The 23303-nt window shown below is 38.5% G+C and overlaps 1 long non-coding RNA gene across 2 annotated transcripts in view; it reads right to left on the bottom strand.

Moving 5' to 3' along the window:
- Positions 1 to 2955: 2955 nt before the first annotated feature.
- The window catches only part of LOC116457926 (uncharacterized), a 28619-nt gene continuing 8271 nt past the window's right edge, over positions 2956 to 23303 (bottom strand). Inside the window, exons 5-6 of one of the 2 annotated variants that reach the window (XR_009210761.1) lie at positions 21569 to 22545; positions 2956 to 3019 (exon numbers count right to left, since the gene is read on the bottom strand). This is a non-coding gene — a long non-coding RNA (uncharacterized LOC116457926). Of the gene's footprint in view, positions 3020 to 13124; positions 22546 to 23303 lie in introns of those variants that run through there. The other variant, XR_004245150.2, reaches the window with a different exon arrangement.

Genomic DNA, 23303 nt, shown 5'->3' with positions numbered 1-23303 from the left:
TCAATATCCCTTTCAACATTCCTCAATCCTAAATGAGCATGCATTTCAGAAAATTATCCTAACTGTATAAGTTCAAAAACTAAAACACAGTAAATATATCACATAAGATTTCCTATTCTGTATAATTGTCCTTGGCATCAGACTTCCTGCCTATGACTTGAGGATACACTAAGAAGTCTAGGAAGACAAGCTGAGCTGAAAACTAGGGTGTGTGTTTGTGTCTGGGTTGCTTTCGTTAAATAATGGAACATTTCTCTTTCTCAATTTGTTTGAACCGAAAAACTGGATTAAAGACTTCCTGTCACCTAACTTCAGTTTTTTTTTTTTCCCAGCTATAAGACTAGCACCTTAGTGTTTGTCTCACTGACCAACCACTTTTTAAATTTTAATTCATTTTATTAAACTTTTTATTTTGACCTATTTTCGACATACAGAAAAGTTGGAAAAATTGTATGAAAAATTCCTTTATGTCTCACCAGCTTACTTACCCTTATATGAACATCTTACATAACCATAGCACAAAGGTCAAGAACAGAAAACTAACATCAGTATACTATTAATTATAGATGTTTTCCCAAATTTCACCAATTTTTCCATTATCATTCTTTCTCTGTTCCAAGATCCTACCTGGGATCCCACATTGCATTTAGTTAGTTCTCCTTAGTCTCTTCCTGTCTGTAACAGTTTTTCAGTCCTTGGTTATCTTTTATCACTTGACACTTATGAAGAGTATTAATATGTTGTTTTGTTTTAGAGATGAGGTCTTGCTGTGGTGCCCAGGCTGGAGTTCAGTGACTAGTCACAGGCGTGATCATAGCTCACTGCAGCCTCAAACTCCTGGCCTCAAGACATCTTCCTGCCTCAGCCTCCCAAGTAGCTGGTACCACAGAGTGCAACATGCCTGGCTGGATCAGTTGTTCTATAGAATGTCTGTCAATTTGAATTATTCTGATACTTTCTCGTAATTGGAATGAAGTTATGGATTTTTGGCAAGAATACCACAGAAATGATGTTGTGGTGTCCTCGGGGCATCATACTAAGGGGTTGATAATCTCTGTGTCTTATCATTGATATTTACTTTGATTGCTTTGGTTAAGTGGGTGTCTGCCATGTTTTTTACTGTAAAGTTACCATTTTTCCCTTTGTGGTTAGTATGGATCTTAGGGAAATATGTTGAAACTATGCAAAATCTATTCTCAAACTTTCAGCCACAAATTTTTGCATCCATGAGAGTACCTTATCTGTCTGTGACAGTTACTATTGTGGTAGTTGCTTAATGACGATTATGGCTTTTTATCTTCTACATTTATTTAAATTCTACTATGAGGAAGAGGCATTTCTTTCCCTGTTTGTTTGCTTATTTTATTATTTATAACAATTTGGAACCATAGATATTTATTTTATTCTATGTGTTCAGTACTACCATTGTTTACTTTGTGACTCAATTTGCTCTAACATTAGCCATTCAAGTGGGCCCTTGTGCTTAAACAAGCCTTAATTTTTTTATTTTTATATATTTATTTTTTAGTGTTTGCTTTATTTTCTGGGACCACAAGATGTTCTTTACTTTCTATTCCTATGACCTCCAAACATTTCCAAAATAGGACTGATCCCATGAGGGCACTCTATTAACTTTGAAGTGGTAAGCTAATGAGTTCATATGACTAGTAGTATCTACTCTGTGAATTAGTTCACTTCTATGTTGCAAGCTACACAACTGTCAAATAAGAATCACCTGTGCCTACTACTGTTACATACTAGTCGCGGCTGAGTATTTGCCAAATACCATGCACAAATGAAAAACAATAAGCTGACTTCATGCTTTTGCTTGGGGAATTGTATGTATGTTGTGTGTGTCTTCAAATGAACCAAGGAGATTTTAGATTATTGTAGATGCTTCGAGGGATATGGGGGCTGATTTTTTAAAAAGCAATACATGACCACAAGGTGGCAATAGCACAGATAAGCTTTATTTCCCTTTGACGGGTTTGCATGCAGAAGTCCCTCATAGCAGGACAAGTCCCTCAGAGCAGGAGAAGTCCCTCAGAGCATGAGATCTTCTGGAGTTTAAAGTACAGGGAGCCACCACTCAGAAAGAGTGGAGGGCAAGGGAACTTCCAGGGAAGAGGGAAATTTGACAGAGGGCTATGTGTCTAGATAACGTCATTAGCAGCATGGCAAGAGTCTGACTCAGACAGCTCCAAAGGGCAGCAGCAGCAGCTTGGACCTTTAGGGCCCAGAACTTATCTATTGCTAGCAGATGTTTGGTGCAGTTTTACTGAGTACACAATACAGACAGGCTCTAAGTGGCTACAAATATGGTTATTTGGACTATCTGCTTATTTGGACTGATTTAACAATTGGATGTATAAAAATTTGAGTTTGGAGCTGTCAGATTTTTGAGTTAGTGGGTCTCTGCCTGCAGGGAAGAAATAAACAATCTAGGGCCCAATACACAGACGCCCTTGTTGACTCATTTATATAACATTCATAAAGTAGCACTATGATTTTTTCATGCTACATCAGATCTCAGTTTCATGAATGTAATGAATGATTATTAAAGGTGAGCTGGATGGCTGAGCAGCTTGTCAATCTTGATTTACACAGTAAGAATGATATGTTATTAGCATAGGACTATTATGATAGTAAGATCTTAAAACCTGCCTTGCAATTCTATTCCTCCCACCATGTGGGCATCCAATAAGTGTCTTGATTTACACAGTAAGAATGATACATTATTAGCATAGGAGTATTATAGAAGTAAGACCTTAAAACCTGTGTTACAATTCTATTCCTTCCACCATGTGGGCATCCAATGAGAAGCTGAAGATGGCATGCAAATCCTGATAATCTACTCACTCCATATCCAAGAGGACTTGAGGAGAATCTGAGGTGGCACCTGTGGCGGAGTGGACAATGTTGGACTTGGAGTTCAAAATCATCTCCAGATCCTGATACTGTTATTTGCTTGTCCCATGATCCATAGGTAGAGGATTTAATTCTGTAAAGCCAGTCTTCTCTGCAAAATGAGAATAGAACTGTCTAACCCACATGGTTATTGTTGGTGCTAGAACAACACCAACAACATTACATCCTGAGTCCCAGAACATAAATGCTACCTAGAATGAACTTTTATAGATTGTTTATAGTCCATGTGATGACATAATAGATGATCTCCCTACCTGATGTGACTGGAATGGTATGGAGACAGCCACTCTGCGATGTTGACTCAAAGATCCACTACATTATAATGCTCCAAGAAGATAAGGAACACATGTATTTTGTCTACTTCTGAATATCCAAGATTTTACCGGGTACCTGACATACAGTAGGTACTATATAAAGACATTATTTGAACCACTTCTTTGAGAAAACCTCAGTTGAATGCATTTATGGAAGGTAAGTTCTAGACATCTATATACAACATCGTGCCTAGAGTCAGCAATGCTATGTTGTGCCCTTGAAAATTTGTTAAGAGGATAGATCTCATGTTAAGTGTTCTCATCAAGCAATCCCTGATAAATGCAAATATCTATTAAATCATTAATGTCTTGGTTTATAGTAATCAATCAAATTAACTTCACTTAGCACTATCCTAAGGGAATGGGGCATAATTTTGATGAAAGGAGGTTTAGAGCATGGGATATTGTTGAGTAAGGAGAGCATGGCTAAGGTGCTGGGGCAGGTGGTCACCAAACAGCCAGTAGGGAGTCAGAAGAGGTTAAATGCGCTGGGAGGGAAACACTCAAACCTAAGAGAGGGCTTATGAATATGGTCACTTAAAACAAACACGGACAACTTCCTAAGGATGAGCTCTGTGCCTATACAACTTTTCATGTAAATGAAGCTCTATCTTGCTGGGGATAATATATGATGGCATTAATTGTATCTTGGACATGGTTTGTGTTTCCTAGAGGTGCTATAGAAAGGGATAGTCACGGCCAGGCGCGGTGGCTCACGGCTGTAATCCCAGCACTTTGGGAGGCCGAGGGGGGAGGATCACGAGGTCAGGAGATCGAGACCATCCTGGCTAACATGGTGAAAGCCCGTCTCTACTAAAAAAATACAAAAAATTAGCTGGGCATGGTGGCAAGCACCTGTAATCCCAGCTACTTGGGAGGCTGAGGCAGGAGAATGGCGTGAATCCGGGAGGTGGAGCTTGCAGTGAGCTGAGATTGCGCCACTGCACTCCAGTCTGGGCGACAGAGCGAGACTCCGTCTCAAAAAAAAAAAGAATGAGAAAGGGATAGACTCCCATTTTTGCAGACTCCACAACCCAGTTATCTCTGAAGGCTGGACAGTCTTCAGACAGCTGCTGTGTGCAGACAGCAGCACAGGAAAAGGAACACAGAGGAGAGGGAGTGGAGGATGGTAAGTGACAGACACATGGATCCAGGGAAGAAGAAGAGAAGCAGTGAAAAGAGAGATAAAGGGAAAAATGAGACACCCGCAATGCTGAGAGTTGATGTCATTTGTTTCCAGAGCTCCTAATCGACTCAAAAACTTCTCGGTATAGGCCAAAGTCCTCATGACACTTTTTTTTTTCCTATCTTTCCTGCTCACAAATCTCAACATTTGTCGTTGAAAGGTACTCATCTACTTCTCAAATATTATACTTACAGATAGAAGTCTTTAGAATCTGCATACTATTTTGTGTCTCAGCCACCAAAAAAAAAAAAAAAATTATGGAGAGTAATTGGGCAAATTGAGGATATGAACGCCAGAAGAAACAATGTATTTTGACAAGAAAAATTGGTTGGCAAATGTTAAGGTTTTTATGAGTAATCACGATGATTCTTTAAGTAATTATAATTTGTTCCACACTCTGTCACAGTTGTTTTGATTGTGGCTTTTTATTAGTGAATAAGTTATTTAGTTGTCCTTATTTTTAGCAAGAGATTCACAGTATTGAAATATTTCAAATAACAATGATGTTAAATTTCTTGAATATTTTCCCTTTCTACTGTCTGATGAGTCATTGGACTATCATTCTGTCCCAAGAACATTACAGTGACACCAGTCTTAGTCACAAAATCATTACTGTCATAAAGTGGGGGGGCAGGATATGGGAAGAAACCTACACAATGAGACAAACCTGGCTTAATCTTACAGTTGCAATTATTACCCACATTTTTAAAGCAAATTTATTTTGAAGTAAATTTTCAAATTTCCCAATGCTTAGTTGCCCTGTCATTAGCCTGTCTCCAGATGAATGAAGTCTTGGGGCTGCAGGGATAAGTAGTTTGGATGCTGTGGTTTCATAATTGAATTTTCTTTTTATAAGCATGGAGAATGAGGATTAGGAGTATTATTCTGCAACAACTGAGTGCAGCCATTGATGTAAGCCCAGATGTGCTCTGTTGTACCATAGAAACATAAAGATAGAGCACCTCTGCAGGCTACGTGGTTCAGTCCCTCGCTGAAGTATAACACTCATAATAATAATGCTCTTATAAACTTTCACATGGAGGAGACAGACACTGAATATTGGTTGATTAGTAAGGCATTTGCATTGGTAAAGTGTTGCATACTGTTCAAAAGTCTAAATAAAAGATCTGTTTTCAAATACAATAAATAAAATAGTTCATATGTAAGAAGATAGGATATGTAAGAAATGATATATGTAAGAAATATGATAAATAATCAAAAGTTCTTGTGTAAAAAAGCAGGTAGCTTTCCTAGTGATGTTACAACACATCAAAATATAATACGATATTGTGACTTTCACTTTTCAGTGTGACAACGAATTACAAGTGGAACAACACATAGAACTGACTGTTTTTTTCACTATTTCACAGAACTGGGATGGCTGAGGATTTGATAATGGGTAAGAAAGATGACCTGAATGGTCAATGCTGTAAACTTGTCTCCTTTATTAAACAAACTCAAACTCAGAGAAACTGGTGAATAATATCTATGCGATTTAACAAACATTCTTTCAACAATAAGTATTTAGTCTTTACTTTGTCTTTGGCTTTCCATTAGGCATAAGGTTCAAAAGATAAAAGAGACAGCCTCGATCTAAAGTCTAAATGATTGGTCAGGGAATTATGGAACACAAAAACAGTGATGGGAAAATATTCCTGGCAAAGAATACACTAATAATCATTTTCACATTTCCCTGCAGTGTCTCTATTTACTCATAGGTAAAATTGTTGTTTGGAAAAATCCTCAGATAGGTCATCCTTCTGCTGGACCCACATTTAACTGTTCAAAATAACTGATCTTTGTTGGCTTTATTAAACTATCAAGTATCAAAATTCCACAACTTTTTGGCAGAGCCTGCTGCTTCCATCTATTTTGTACAGGGATTTCTTTCTTATTTCTCTCTGAATTGTTTTGGTGATCTAAGGTCATTTACTCTGACTTTGTCACTAAGCAATATCTTCTGCTGGCACAGAAAATCATTCCTAAGGAAACTTCTCTTTCTTCTTATCAGGCAAAATGTGCTTCCTTTAATCTTTTACTTCAGGCCTATTTTTCATCATGCTGTCTTTCCCTGGAACTTTTCCTTTATTTGAGGGAGCAGGTGGTAGGCACAGAAGCCAGTCATACTTGCTTTAAAATGGTCCCAACCATTACTAAGAATAGCATTCATTGACGAACAACAACTATTAAATGCCTAGTCTGTGACAGGCACTGTGCTAGGGACTGGGTCTGCACACACAAATTATATATGATCCCTGTTCTTGGTCTAGTGGTCTAGGAATGGTGACCAATAATCAGAAAAATGTGCAAAAAATGTGTGATAAGGCATTGTGAGTATCATAAAGAATATGGAAGGTTGAAGGTAGGCACAAATCGAGGGGCCAATTTTGGGTGGTGTTTATCAGGGCTTCATGGGAGTAGTGACCCTTGGGCTTATTGGAGTTTGAAAAGATGGGCAGAAAATGAGTGGGACAAAGTATCACCTGTCCATATCTTGCTATCCATTTGTAGAACTTTTTAGATATGCATAGAAGACAAGACAAGGCAAGTTTATTTTCCCCTCAATTGTTCAAAATTTATTGCCTTATCTATGTGGAATTTGGTGAACTTCCATGTGCACTTGAAAAAAAAAAAAGCAGTGTGGTGATTCCTCAAAGAATGAAAAACAGAATTACTATTTGACCCAGCAATCCCATTATTGGTTATATATCCCCTAAAATACAAATCATTCTACCAGAAAGCCACTTGCATGAGTATGTTCATGGCAGCACTATTAATAATAGCAAAGACCTAGAATCAACCTAAATTCCTATCAATGATACACTGGATAAAGAAAATGTGGTACATAAATGCCATGGAATACTATGCAGCCATAAAACAGAATGAGATCATCCATCTCTATCCTTTGCAACAAATGGAGCTGGAGGCCATTATCCTAAGTAAACTAATGCAGGAACAGAAAACAAAATATTGCATGTTCTGACTTATAAATGGGAGCTAAACGACAAGAACACATAGACACAGAGAGGAACAACAGATGCTAGGGTCTACTTGAGGGTGGAGGGTGGGAGGAGAAAGAGGATCAGATGAAATGCCTATCAGGTACTATGCTTAGTACATGGATGAGGAAATAATCTATATATCAAACCCCCATAATGCAAGTTTACCTATATACCATACCTAAGGCACATGTACCCCTGAACCTTAAGTAAAAGTTAAAAGAAAACTTTAAAAAATGTATTCTACTGTAATTGGATGTGGTGGTCTGGAAATGTTGGTTAGGTCAAGTTGGTTAATAACAGTATTCAGACCTTTTATAGCCTTACGAATACTTTCATCTATTCTTGTCTACTTTATTTGTTCAAGATTTTAGTTTCCAACTTTGATTATGAATTTATTTCTTCCTTTAGTTTTCTCAGTTTTTTTCCTCATAAGTGTTTAAACTATATTATTATGTGCATTAGAGTTGTATGTCTTCTTGATGAATTTCTCCTTTGCTTATTATCAAACATCCCATTTATCTCTTGTAATATTCTTTGTCTTGAAGTCTATTCCAGCTTTCTTATTTTCTGCATGGTATATTTTTTTCCATTCTTATACCTTCTAACTTATTTGTATTATTTGGTTCAAAGAGCATCTCTTGTGGGCAACATATAGATGCATCCTCCTTTTTTGAATTAGATACTCTCTGTCTTTACATTAGTGTTTTAGTTCACTTATATGGATTGTAACTATTGATACGGCATGGTTTAATTCTTCCATCTCACTGTTTTTTAAATTTCTCTTTTCTGTTTTTTGTTCCTCTGTTTTTCATTTCTTGTGTGCTTTTGGGTTGTTTGGATATTTTAGCATCTCATGGTATTTCTTCTGCTGACTTGTTACCTATGTCTCTTCCTGTGTTTGTAATGGCTTCTCTGGGGCTAATAATATGCATCTTTAATCTATCAAAGTCTCTTTAGAATCAATATCTACCACTTCACACTTCTCACCTGACACTTCCTACTTCATATTGCTCATTTCTCACCTCACTTCTACCACTATGCACATCCCATTTTTCACTTCCCAAATAAAGCAACCTTAGAAGAGTTTAACTCAATGTAATTTCCCTATGCTTCATGCTATGTCTTAAATTTTACTTCTACATGTATTATAAATCTCACCTTGATATAAACAGTGAATTGCCTTTTAAGAAATTGTTTTTTAAGAGAACAAGGAAACAGCTTTTTGTGATATTAATCAATTTATTGACTATGATGGGCACTTTCCTTCATTTCCTGTAGATTTAACTTTTCATCTTCTATCATTTCTTTTCAGTCTCAAGAACATTCTTTAGCATTTCTTATAAGTCTCTTGGTGAATTTTTTCAGCATTTGTTTATCTGAAAATGTGTTTATCTAGTTGTGAATTTTTCTTTTTTGACAGAGTCTTGCTCTGTTACCCATGCTGGAGTGGAGGGGTAAAATCATGGTTCACTGCAGCCTTGACCTCCTGGGCTCAAGTGCTCCCCGCACCTCACCCTCCCAAGTAGCTGGGACTACAGGCTCACGCCACCATGCTTGGCTAATTTTTCTTTTCTTTCTTTCTTTCTTTTTTTTTTTTGCGTTTTGTAAAGATGAGGTTTCACTATGTTGCCCAGGCTGGTCTTGAACTCCTGGGCTCAAGAGATCTGCCTGTCTCCACCTCCCAAAGTGCTGCGATTACAGGCATGAGCTACCACACCTGGCCAATATTTTTTATGGTTATAGAATTCTGAGTTAGCATCTATTTCTTCTGGTACCTATTTAAAGTGTACAGTTGAATAGTTTCCTCCTTCCTGATGCCTAGTCCTTTTTTGTATATGTGGTTAGCAAGTATTTTTTCCCAATGTGTAGCTTATCTTCTCATCCTCTAAATATGGTCTTTAGCACAGCAAAAGTTTTAACTTTTGATAAAGCCCAATTTATAAAGGATTCTTTTTATGAGTTGTGCTTGTGAGTTGTGCTTCTTTATAAGTTGTGCTTGTGTCAAATCCAAGCACACTTTGTCTAGTGCTAGATCCCAATTCCAATGATTTCTCTTATTTTTAAAATATTTTTATCGTTTATGTTTTACATTTAAATCTATGGTCTATTTTGAGTTAATTTTTTTTTTTGAGATGGAGTCTTGCTCTGTCACCCATGCTGGAGTGCTGTGGTGTGATCTCGGCTCACTGCAAGCTCTTCCTCCCAGGTTCATGCCATTCTCCTGCCTCAGCCTCCCGAGTAGCTGGGACTACAGGCACCCACCACCACGCCCAGCTAGTTTTGTTTGTATTTTTAGTAGAGACGGGGTTTCACCATGTTAGCCAGGATGGTCTCGATCTCCTGACCTCGTGATCTGCCCGCCTCGGCCTCCCAAAGTGCTGGGATTACAGGCATGAGCCACCATGCCTGGTCGAGTTAATTTTTGTACAACGTGTGAGGTTTAGCTTAAGGTTCTTGTTTTTGCTTATGGATGTTCAATGTTCAATTGCTTTAGCACCATTTTTAGGACAGACTATCCATTTGAACTGCTTTAACACCTTTGTCAAAAATCAGTTGAGCTTGTTTTCATGGGTCTATTTATGGATTCTCTATTCTGTTCCATTGATCTATGTGTCTTTCCTTCCACAAATACCATACTGCTTTGTTTACTGTAGGTATCTTGTAAGGCTTAATATCAGGTAGAATGGCTCCTCTTGCCTTACTGTTCTTTGTCTAGATTGTTTTAGCTACTCCAGAATGTGTGACCTCTCATATAAACTTTATTTTATTTTGTTTTATTTATTTATTTATTTGAGATAGTTTTGCTCTTGTTCCCCAGGCAGGAGTGCAATGGCACAATCTTGGCTCACTGAACCTCCACCTCTGGGGTTCAAGCGATTCTCTTGCCTCAGCCTCCTTAGTAGCTGGGACTACAGGTGCCCCCCACCACACCCAGCTAATTTTTTTTGTATTTTTAGTACAGATGGGGTTTCACCATGTTGGCCAGACTGGTCTTGAACTCCTGACCTTAGATGATCTGCCCACCTCGGCCTCCCAAATTGCTGGGATTACAGGAATGAGCCACCGTGCCAAGCCTCATATAAATTTTAGAATAAATTTTTCTCTGTGCACAAAACACCTTACTGGGATTTTATAAAAATTGTATTAAATCTATAGATAAATTTTGGCAGAATTGATACTATTACTGTTTTCTTCCAATGCTTGGAATTGGTATATCTCTACATTTATTAAAGTGTTCTTTGATTTCTTTCATCAACATCTGGTAATTTACATCATGAGATCCTGCACATGCTTTGTTAAATGTATACTTAAGTATTTAATTTTCTTTGGAATCAATTGTAAATAGTATTGTATTTGTAATTTCAGTTTCTACACGTTCATTGTTAGCATGTAAAATGTGATTAATATTTGTGTGTGTACGTGTTGATCTTCTCTCTTGTAACCTTGCCGAACATGTTCCATTTTGAACATGATGAGTATAAGGGTTTTGGGGAAATTCAGGTGAAGACGTTCTACAGAAAATTAGATATGTGTAAGCTTGATACTTGGTCAGGGTTGGGGAGAGAGATTTGAGGATCAGTCATATGCAGGTGGTAACAAAAACCAAAAAAAGTGGAAGAGGTTTCCTGGGGATTGCACCAGGAGAAAAGAGAAGCCTAGAGCTTCCTGGGAGCACAGGCATCAGAAAGGCAGGTCAGAGGAGCCAGCAAAGGAGCTGATAGAGACCAGAGAGGAGTGGAAGAACACTGAGAAAAAGTGGCATCTTAGAAAGCAAATGGAAAGAGGAAAAAGAATTTTCAACAGTATTAGATTCCTCAGAAAGTATATGTATTAGTCTGTCCTTACACTGCTAATGAAGACATACCTGAGACTGGGTAATTTATAAAGGAAAGACATTTCATGGACTCACAGTTCCACATGGCTGGGGAGGCCTCACGATCATGGCGGAAGTCAAAGGAGGAGCAAAGTCACCTCTTGGATGGCAACAGGCAAGAGAGAGAGCATGTGCAGGGGAACTCCCCTTTATAAAACCATCAGATCTCGTGAGACTTATTCATTATCATGAGAACAGCACGGTAAAGACCCCGCCCTCATGATTCAATACCTCCCACCAGGTCCCTTCCACGACACGTGGGTATTACAGGAGCTACAATATGAGATTTGGGTGGGGACACAGCCAAACCTTATCAGTGTAGACTTAAAATATTAGCACTTAATATAATTTATTGAATTTGACAAATATGACCTTAAATGACCCCAGAAAACACAGTTTCAGTGTGCATGTGAGTGTGGCAGATGTGGGTAGAGTAGAAACAATAAGCCATTATTCTGAGGACCTTAGTTGCCAAAGGAAGGGAAGTGATAGGGCAGGAACACAATTTAGCATGGGCTAAAAAGAGAATATGGTGAGACCTGAGCGTAATGTTCTTGCAGGGAAGGAACCAACCAGTGGATACTGAATGGTTAAACACAGAAAGATAGGAGTCAGATAGGGAGGGAAATGGGAGAAGGAGGACTGTTAGGAGGAGAAAGCCAGGAAATATGAGGGCAAAGATCAAGAAGGAGGAAGGAGACAGGAAGGAGAGGAGGAAGAGGTGGAGAAAGTAAAGGGAGATGCCAGGCAGGGTAACCGATGGCGAATGGAGATGCAAGGGTGACTGTTCAAAAGCTCAGCAGAGGAATAACCCTTGGAAAAACCCTTTCTCTGTGATTAGTGCAAAAGTGGTGGGGCTGGCTGCAGAATACGCAAATTTGTTTCGATGAGTATGAAAAACTGTGGAATTTCTGACCTGCTAAAATGAAAGAATTATCTCTGTGAAAGAGGCATCTTGGTCATGAGGCTCTGGGGCTGCCCTGGGGAAATTGGTTTGAGAAGAGTGGCAAAATTTTAGAAAACTTGCTGAGGAGGATGGGAAAAGGACAAAATAGGAGATGCCAAATCTTTCAGAGGAGTAATGACAGCCCAAGTGAGGTTGAGTTCCATGATTCTACTGTGGCACTGATACAAACGATGCACAGTGCAGTGAAGGAGATGCTTTTCTGGAGCCGAGGTTGTAAGGTAGGGTAACATAATGCATCGTGGGGCTGGGCGATTCAGCCATGTGAGTGGTGATCGTGGTGGTTGGGGTGGTGGTGATGGGTTGTTGGTTGTTGTTGGTGGTGGTGTTTTTCATTTTTAAAGAAATTTTTTTGGTGGTATTAGACAACAGTTGCTAGTTATTGGTAGTGATGATCATAAAAGAGTTGCTGATTATACAAAATGTGTAAGGTGGTTGGAGTCAACAAGATTAATGAATCCAGTTAGATAGTAAGGTGACTAAGTAAACCAATTGCATCTGTTCTACACAGCTAATAAAGAATAGCCAGGCTTTGTGCTCTCAATTCCTAGGCTAACTTTGATCCCAGAGAGCCAAAATAGTCTTTTTGTGGACAAAACCCTAACAAAGAAAAGCAGAGAGGTGGGACTAAACCATCCCAAAGACGAATCTTACACAGATCCTTGTTTTCCAAGATCTGGACCTCTTAAAGAATTAATATGGTTTGTCCCAGAGGAGAGGGGCTGGAGGCTTTCTTCTTAGGGGGATGAAGATGGAAGGGCCCCCACCAACTCAGAGATTGCCAGATCTGAAGACTTAGGTCATAGAGAAGGGTGACAGGACCCAGAAAGTACATAGGCAACTTGGTCAGCTTAACTATAGTCTCTGGAGCTCTAGTAACAATCCCAGTGGCTGAGCTTGGCACAGGGAAATGAAGCCAGAGGGGCAAGGAAGAGGCAACTGCCTTAGGATGAAGGCCAGTGCACGCCATCATTTTTCTGAACTTCACTTTAAAAAAAGAAAATTAAATAGTAAAATATCTACTATAATTTCTGTTGTTTTACTTGCTTTTAATTACCTTTCATAAATAATTGAAATAATCTCAAACAATATTACTCATAGTCATATTTGATACATAATATTTTGATTCATGCGTATTCGAAACTGCCTAAGAAATAAGCCATATGTCCTTAGTTTTATTTTATAACCAAGAAATATGTGTAAAGTGAAACCCCAGCTCATCCCTGACTTCCATCTGCATCTGCAGGGTTGGTGATGGGAAGGAGGTGGTATATGCACTTTCACTTTGCTCCACCAAACAGGAGGTCCACATTCCCGCCCCCATATCCGCAGACTGGCGGTGTCAGATGTCTAGGTTAACATTACTTTGGGCTTTGAAATAATCTTATTTTTGGTATTATGTTGTTGCAATATTTTAGTTTTAGGTGAATTAAGAAGTATGGCCTGTGTTATTCAGAAATTTATCTATGTAGATTTTTCTGTTTTATTAGAATCAACATTTTAATTTACTAAAGAGCTTTAGAAACTGTTAAAAGTCCTCATCGAAACTCTACAAAGAGCAGTTAGTGCTGTTCTACATAAATTGCACATAGAGAGATTGAAAAAGACCCCCAAAGACAAGCTATCTAGAAAAAACCTCGCCATTTAATCCAATTAAACAATTAGTTCAGTTGATCAGTTTTCATTGTTTTTCAGGAAATTGACTGAACCTGCCAACTGCTTTGGCCTTTTTGTGGATATACCATTATGACATATAAGATGGAACTTTCTACCTGTTTATCTGCATGCATGTCTCAAAATTCTTTCCATTTTTGTGTGTAGATAAATTGTTAATGAGTAAGTATTGTTTTACTTAGTTCTGATTATTAAAGTTAGCAGATAAAGCTGGAGGGAGGAAAATAATTTATCTGACTGGTTAAGTCTCTACTTAATATTATAAGAAGTTTTTCAGTGCTTGAGAAAATCTTATCTAAATATTATTTTACAGTAGAGAAAAAAGAAATTTTTTAAATTTAGATATTTTATTTTTATTTGTAATGGAAATTTCTGATTCTGATAAAAATTATTTACAGATTTTTATTTGTGAATGATTTATACCATTTTGTGAATTATTTAAAATGTCTTTACTTACCCTGAAAAATCTGAAAATTAAAATAAATAGAATTGTAAACATTCAACCATAAGAAAACAACCCAACTAAAAAGTGGGCAAAGGCCTGGACAGACACCTCAACAAAGAAGATACACAGATGGAAAATTATGAAAAGATGCTCAACATCATATAGTACCATCATTAGGGAATCACAAACTGAAACAGCAATGAGATACCACTGCTTAGCTATTAGAATGGTGGAAATACAAAACATTGACACACCGGATGCTGGTAAGGATGTGGAGCAACAGGAACTCTAATTCATTGCCAGTGGGAATGCAGAAGGATACAGACACTTTGGAAGACAGTTTGGCAGTTTCTTACGAAGCTAAACATAACTATTTCCATGTGGTCCAGTAATTGCACTCTTTCATGTTTATCCAAATCAATTGAAAACTTATGTCTACACAAAAGTCTGCACACAAATCTTCACAGCAGCTTTATTCCTAATTTCCAAAAATTGGAAACAACCAAGATGACCTTCAATAGGATACACAAACTCTAGTACATCTATGCAATGGAATATTATTTAATGACAAAAAGAAATGAGTATCAAGGCATCCAAAGACTCAGGACAATCTTAAATGCACATTGTTAAGTAAAAGAAGCCAGTCTTAAAATACCACATACTATATGAATCCAACTATATGTCATTCTGGAAAAGGCAGAACTATGAAGACAGTAAAAGGATCAGTGGTTTCCCAGGATTTGTGGGGAGGAAGGGACAAATAGGCTGAGCACAAGTGTATTTTTATGGAGTGAGACTACTCTATATGATACTGTAGTGGTGGATACAGGACATCTTTAAATATCCATAGAATGTATAAGCACCAAGAGTGAACTGTAAACTATAGACTTTAATGATAATATATCAACATTAGCTCATCAATTGTAACAAATGTACCACACTAATGCACCATGTTAATTAGGGCAAACAATGGGCATGGGAGAGAGGGGTATATGGAAACTCTGTACTTTCTGCTCATTTTTTCTGTAAAATTAAAATTGCTCTAAAAATAGAGCAGTTTAATATTTTAATTAAAAATATAGATAAGTTCATGGAATACAAATGGATTATATTAATGGATTTTCACAAAGTAAATACTATAGAATCATTAACTATAGACTAAGCTTAATATAGAAGACTTACTATAGAATAATCAACTAATTAAAGGAGGTGATCAAAGCTATTGAGCTTGGCATGGTTCTTGATATCATCTGAGAGTAAGAATAAAATATCTTGGCCAGGCACAGTGGCTCATCCCTGTAATCCCAGCACTTTGGGAGGCCAAGGTGAGTGGATCACCTGAGGTCAGGAGTTCGAGACCAGCCTGACCAATATGGTGAAACCCCATCTCTACTAAAAATACAAAAATTAGCTGGGTGTGGTGGCGCGTGCCTGTAATCCCAGCTACTTGGGAAGCTGAGACAGGAGAATCGCTTGAACCCAGGAGGCGGAGGTTGCAGTGAGCCGAGACTGTGCCACTGCTCTCCAGCCTGGGTGACAGAGGGAGACTCCGTCTGGAAAAAAAAAAAATAAATAAATAAAATGTCTTGCCTGGATAAGCTTCCAATTTATTTAGGAAAAATGAAAATTTTTATTACCACATCTTCTCAATTCTAAGATTTAAAAATATATTTTAAGATTAAAATTATCTACATTTACAATTAAAATATATTATTTAGCATGTCTACAATTGTATGCATTTTACAATCAATGGCATTTTATAATTGGCAACTTTTTTTCTTAGTGGTACATAAAATATATGACATCCTGGAATTCAATAAAATATGTCTGCTTCTTGTAGTTTCTTAGAAGCGAGCTTTCTCTTCCAACTTAAAGAGAGCTGTTCAAAGATCTGGGAGAGCAGGCTCCTAGTCTTGGCTCTCTCATTAACTGGGTATCGACCTTGGCCATGGCCATTAACTGTTCTGATTCCAAGTTTCACTATCTGTAAAATGGTGGAAGTTTAAAAATCCCTTAGGTTCTCACTAACTCAACATTTGAATCTAGGCCACCTTGGTAGAATAGGGCAGGGAAGGTGCTGGGGTAATACAAATGAAATTGAATTGCTCTTCTCTCTCTGTGAAGCACCTGGGCTGTTTCCGAATAGAAAATGCAGCTTAGTGATTGTTGTGAGCAAGAAATGTCCCAGCCAAGCTTAGTGAGGAAATAGCAGCAGAATTGCAGGACTCGGGCTCTGCAATCGCACATTTTATATATTTGGCACCACCTCGGACTTTCATATGAATAGAAACCAAAGGCTTTTTAGTTTTTGAAAGTAAAATGCTTCAGATTTGATTTTCCTCTGAATTATACTTAGGAATATGGGAAAATTAGCTAAATCTCCAAGACACCCTCCAACCCTCCATCTGCCTGCTCACCCCCGTGCCTCCTCAACACCTTCTGTGCGCCTATTCCACCAGCAGTGCCCACTGGCTTTTGTTCCTATGGGGGCATCTCCCCAAGGCTCTAGTCTCTGCATATAGGTCTGTAAGCCACAAACTACCTTCACCACACAAAGCCACTGTAGACTCCATCCTTCTGAATACTCCATATAAGCTTGCGAATGACACTCCAAACACAACACAGTAGCTAATGTCATAAGCCAGTGAGCCACATTTAGGGCTGATTTTGAAAGCCTAGGTTTTATGTTTCTGATAGTTGTGATTCGTGAGCAAATTAACAGACCCAGAAGGGCTGCTAATCTTTGCTTCTTGCCTCTATGAACATGTTGTTAATAACGTAACTATATTATTTGTTAATGATAATTATGTATTTTGTTATGGTAATGAATGTTCTTTCAGATGAACTCCACAAGGTCATTAGTTTAGTCTTTAATTTTGCCTAAATCTGTTCATTAAGTAGCCAGAGTTATCTCTACAAATCAATCAGTTCACCCATCACTGAAACCTAACAGCTGTCTATATGACACAGAACTATTGTTTACTTTGCTGAGATGCTGTCTCCCCACAGTTCTGGCCAGAAATGAAGATGAGTAACATAATGAATAGGCATCAAAAGAGGAAATTTAGGACAATTTAAATAATACCATTTTTGCTTTGCTGAATTGCCCATGTATGGTGTGACACAAAAATTAATACATGATTTAAAATACCAAAGACATGAAAGCCTGCCATTTGCTTTCTTATCAGAACTTGAGGATAGACACACAGATTTGCCTTCTTCTTCAGCTTATTATTATTATTTTTATAAATCTCATGCTTATTACTATCTTGGTTTTTGGAGGACAATAGATATTGAGGAAAGCTATTTATTTATTATTTCTACTTTCAGATCTCCCACACTCCTAGCCCTTGACAGTTTACACAGATAAAATATGATCACTCACTTCTCTCTAATTTTCATTCTTTTTTTCCCGTCATCTGGTCCATATCCATAATTACTCCCTTAGATTCAGATAATTACAGAGATTTCAATAAGCATGTCATGATATTTGTGCATTCACAACAGCCCAAATCAATTTGATAATAGCATTCAATAAATATGTTAAGCATCAACTAGTAAATTGGCTACCAGAATTGCTTCTCTGAGTTTTTTTTCTAGCATGCTTGCCACTGAGTAAAATACATAGAAATTACTTTTCAGCAAGGTGGTGGCATGAGGGAAAAAATAGTCTTGTTTCTCCTCTCAAATTTTCCCTTAAATAACCAGTAAAATATGCAAATATATTTTTAAAACAGCTGAAAACTAGAGATGAATATCATCCATGCAGTACATATTTTGGTTTGGAGGAAAGCTAACCTGATTGTCCGCTTTTCAGAGATCAGAATGTTAAGGAAGTCAATGAGAAGAAAGCCTTGAAGAGTTCCCTGACAAGTTAGAAAGTTCAAGAACTGGAGGCAGAACTGGGCCTTGAGGCTTTAAGCTGCCTCTTAACATTTCCCACGAACAATATTTGGACTCCACTGGTAAGCCCATAGGTCCCCCATTTACTCTTGTTTCATGGGGTCTAGGAAGTAGAGAGCAGATATAGTTCAAATTTGCTCCTGAAAACTCAGGAGACTATGAGGAGAAAACTGGCAGGGACTTCTCTCTAGTGACCTGACAATATTGGTGGCATAGACAAATGTGCACTAAGGGAGAATCTATCACTAATGTTCTCTATTCCATGCCGCAGGCTATTAGATAATGAAAATGGATTGAATCTGTAGACTGTCCAGTAAATAGTTTGGACTGGGACTGAAATAATTTGTCCTAATTCCTGCTTGACTCAAAATTTCACGAGATGAGTTAAACTGAAATATTGTAGGATCTATGAAAATATGCAGTTCACATAAAATGGATCACCGAAAAATAATTATATCCACTGCCTTCTTCTGAAGAGGAGTGTCTGCCTGATTGAGAAAAGAAATTCTGACTTCTAACAAAATGATGAACTCATTGCATATATGGTTTTACAATAAGTATTGGTGGAGTGAAGATGTGTTTAGGACAGGACGGATTACATGGAGATGAAAAACACAAATATTGAAAAACAAAAGGTGGTTAGAACATAGGCAAACTAAAAACTATGAATTTATTAATTATAGATAATAGGGAGAGAAACCAGGTTAGTCTTCCATCTCTAATGTAAGAATTAGGAAAAAAAAAAAACTATAGAATCTCTGAGGCAGAAACGGTTTCCAAATCACAGTCCATATAGCAGTATATGAAAAAGACAAGAACATAGACATTGTTTTCAAAAAGAAAGAAGGCAAAAAGTATGATAACTGGCCCAATTTAAACATATCATTTTGATAGTGTAAATGGATTACATTCCATGACTACAGAAAAATTTTCAAATTGGTTAAAAACAAAACCGAATAGCCCCAAATCCCATACTATATTGCTTATAAGAAATCAACCTAAAATAAGGAAAATAAGCTGTTAAAGAAGGTCACAGATTTATTAGATAAACACAACATTTTAAACAGCAGGGACATTGATATTAGTATACCCATATTCATCCTTTTTATTACTATTCATTCATTTTCATTATTATATACCTCCTATGTGCCAGGCAATTTTCTAAGTGCTGGGGATATAACTGAATGAAACAGAGCAAGTTGCAACTCTAATTGAGCTTGCTTTAATGGAGAGATATTAAACAAATAATTATATAATAGAAAGTCAAATAATGATATATGCTACAAAGAAAACTAGAAGAGTGAGGGACTGAAGCCAGCTGTTTCAGAAGGGAATGCTTCTCTAAGGACATGACGTTCCTTCAGGGACCTGAATGGAATGAAGAAGAGCTGTGTAGTTATTTGGGGTTGCTTCAGTGATGCCCTAGAATTTTACTTCTCAAAGTATGGTGGTATGTTTGTTCCAGTTAGTGATGAGGAGATTGCAATTTCCCCAGAATGCAAACCAGCTCCATCATTAAGGACACTGTTCACTGCGGCTGACATTTTTCTCTTTTATTGCAAGACTTTCTTGATGAAGGAAGCACTGTGTTCATTTGCACTCTGGCTCTTGCTCTTTTTTCGTTTGTTTGTTTGTGTGTGTGTGTGTTTGTTTTTTGAGACAAAGTCTCACTCTATCACCCAGGCTGGAGTGCAGTGGCACAATCTCGGCTCACTGCAACCTCTGCCTCCCAGGTCAAAGCGATTCTCCTGCCTCTGCCTCCCGAGTAGCTGGGACTACAGGCATGTGCCACCATGCCAGGCTAATTTTTTTTTTTTTTTTGTATTTTTAGTAGGGACGGGGTTTCACCACGTTGGCCAGGCTGCTCTTGAACTCCTGACCTCGTGATCCTCCCACCTCAGCCTCCCAAAGTGCTGGGATTACAGGCATGAGCCACCATGCCCGGCCTGGCTCTTGGTTTTTATCTGGTTGCACTTTGAGTAACTCTGGTAGAGGGAACAAAGTGCAAAAGCTTGAGGCAAAAGCATAGTCAGCATATCAGGCAAAACAGAACAAGTAGACAAAGCTAAATAATTATATTTAGCTTAACAATAGTCAATCATTAATGAAATAATCGTTTGACTTAGTTAATCGTGTTAATTGTTTAAATAATTAGAAAGATTCCTTTCAGAGATATTAACATCAAAAATCTGTAAAGATCTCCCTCCTAAAGTCACAACTTCTCTCCCTCTCGTCTGATTTCCAACTAGAAATCTCCACTTTGATGTGTGATAAGCATAAAAAGCATAATGTGCTCCAAACTCAAGTCCTGATTCTGATCTCCCACACCCTGCATGGCAATCTGTCACCACCTTGGTCCTGGTCACCGTCTTCCATTGCACATATTGTTGCCATAGATTCCCAAATGGCCTCTGTGCTTCTGTCCTTGCTCTTTCCCTAGCCTATTCTCCACGTAGAATCAAGAGTAGATCTTTTAAAATGTTAGTCAGATCATAGCACTACTACTCAAAACGCTTGTTAGTTTTCCATCTCATTCAGAGTAAAAGCCGAAGTCTTTACAATAGCCCACAAGCCCTGCGTGACCTAGAACATGCTGCCCGTCTGATTTTTATCTCATATCCCTTGCTTACTATCCTTCCAGCCACGTCGGCCTCTTTGATCTTTTGTGAACACCCCGAACACACATCTCAGGGGCTTTGCACTTGTTACTGGTCACCGTGACTGCTTTTAGGTCTGATATGTTTTGGATCTGTGTCTCTGCCCAAATCTCATGTGGAATTGTAATCTCCAATGTTGGAGGTGGGGCCTGGTGGAAGATGATTATCCAATCATGGGGGCAGTTTCTCCTGAATGGTTTAACACCTTCCCCCTTGGTGCTGTTCCTATGACAGTGAGTGAATTCCTATGAGAGCTGGTTGTTTAAAAGTTCTCCTTCCCTCTCTCTCTTCATTCTGCTCTGGCCATGTAAGATGTGCCTGCTTCCCCTTTGCTTTCCACCATGATTATAAGTTTCCTGACGCCTCCCCAGAAAAGCCACCATGCTTCCTGTACAGCCTGCAGAACCGTGAACCAATTTAACCTCTTTTCTTTATAAATTACCCAGTCTCAGGTATTTCTTTATAGCAGTGCAAGAACAGACTAATACAAAATCTATGGTGTTCACTAAATCTTATCTGATTACCATATTTACAATACCAACTTATCCCCAAGCCCAGATACCCCTCTTACAGTGGTGCCCCCTTATCCACTAAGGGTTTAGTTTCCATGATTTCAGTTACCTGCAGTCAACTGTGGTCTGAAGATAGCAAATGAAAATTTTTAGAAATAAAGAATTGAGGCCAGGTGCAGTGGCTCACACCGGTAATTCCAGTACTTTGGGAGGCCAAGGCAGGTAGATTGCTTGAGTTTATGAGTTTGAGACCAGCCTGGGCAACACGGCAAAACCCTGTCTCTAGAAAAAATACAAAAATTAGCCTTGTGTGGTGGCGTGCACCTGTAGTCCCAGCTACTTGCGGGGCTGAGGTGGGAGGATTGCTTGAGCCTGGAAGGTTGATGCTGCAGTGAGCTGAGATTGTGCCACTGCACTAAAGCCTGGGCAACAGAGCAAGACCCTGTCTCAACAAAGAAAGAAGAAATAAACAATGCGTAAGTTTTAAATTTTGTGCCGTTCTGTGCAGCATGATGAAACTCACACTTTTCTGCTTTGCCCCCCAGGATGTGAATCATCCCTTTGTCCAATGTGTTCATGATGTCTGTGTTACCTGTCCATTAGTCACTTCACAGTTGTCCAGGTTGTCAGATTGACTTTCACATTATTGTAGTGATTGTGGTAAGTTATCCTTATTTTACTTCATGATGTCCCCAAAGTGCAACAGTAGTGATGCTGACAATCAGGACATGCCAAAGAGAAGCCATAAATTGCTTCCATTAAGTGAAAAAGTGAAAGTCTTCGACTTAAGGAAAGACAAGAAATTGCGGCCAGGCGTGGTGGCTCACGCCTATAATCCCAGCACTTTGGGAGGCTGAGGTGGGCAGATCACTTGAGGTCGGGAGTTCAAGACCAGCCTGACCAACAAGGAGAAACCCTGTCTCTATTAAAAATACCAAATTAGCCAGGCGTGGTGGTACATGCTTGTAATCCCAGCTACCTGGGAGGCTGAGGCAGGAGAATCGCTTGAACCTGGAAGGCGAAGGTTGCAGTGAGCCAAGATGGCACCGTTGCATTCCAGCCTGGGCAACAAAAGTGAAACTCTGTCTAAAAAAAAAAAAAAAAAAGAAGAAAAAGAAAAATAATTGTATGGTGAATCATAGCCAGTTTATCATATAATAAACTTATCACAGGTACATATGTGTAGGAGAAAACAGAATATATATATACAGGGCTCAACACTATCCACAGTTTCGGGCATCCACTGTGGATCTTGGAATATATCCACTGTGGATAGGGGGCACTACTGTACTTTGCTTTACTTTTCTCCAAAGCACTTCATATCATTTGACATTTATTTTTTCCTTATCTGTCTCCCACCCACTCCCCTAATAGGGTAATGGTTCATGGAAGAGAAAGCTTGTTCTTATTTTATCTCCAGCACCAAGAGTGAGCTCGATATATATTGATATGTAGGTATTTGTTTAATAGATGAATACAAGAATGAAATCATACTTAGAATTCTAAGACTAAAGATAGAATAAAATGTGTAGCTTTCCTCTGTCAAGTGAAAAAATAAATCTGGACTTAAGTCAAGAGACACTCCATTCATAAATTCTATTGCAAAAGGAAGAGGGTCACTATTGCCTTAAGGAGAATGCTCTGACCATAGCCTCCGCAAGTGTCTCAAAGCTCAGGCAGAAAAGGGATTCTCTCTCTTTTTTTTTTTGTTTGAGACAGAGTCCCACTCTGTCACCCAGGCTGGAGTGCAGTGGCGCAATCTTGGCTCACTGCAACCTGTGACTCCCACGTTCAAGTGATTCTCCTGCCTCAGTCTCCCAAGTAGCTGGGCTTATAGGCACACA

The sequence above is a fragment of the Hylobates moloch genome, unplaced genomic scaffold (genome assembly GCF_009828535.3).
Source record: "Hylobates moloch isolate HMO894 unplaced genomic scaffold, HMol_V3 SCAFFOLD_18, whole genome shotgun sequence".
NCBI lineage: Eukaryota > Metazoa > Chordata > Mammalia > Primates > Hylobatidae > Hylobates > Hylobates moloch.
The sequence above is the reverse complement of the archived record's forward strand: the minus strand, read 5'-3'. Positions and strand labels throughout refer to the sequence as shown.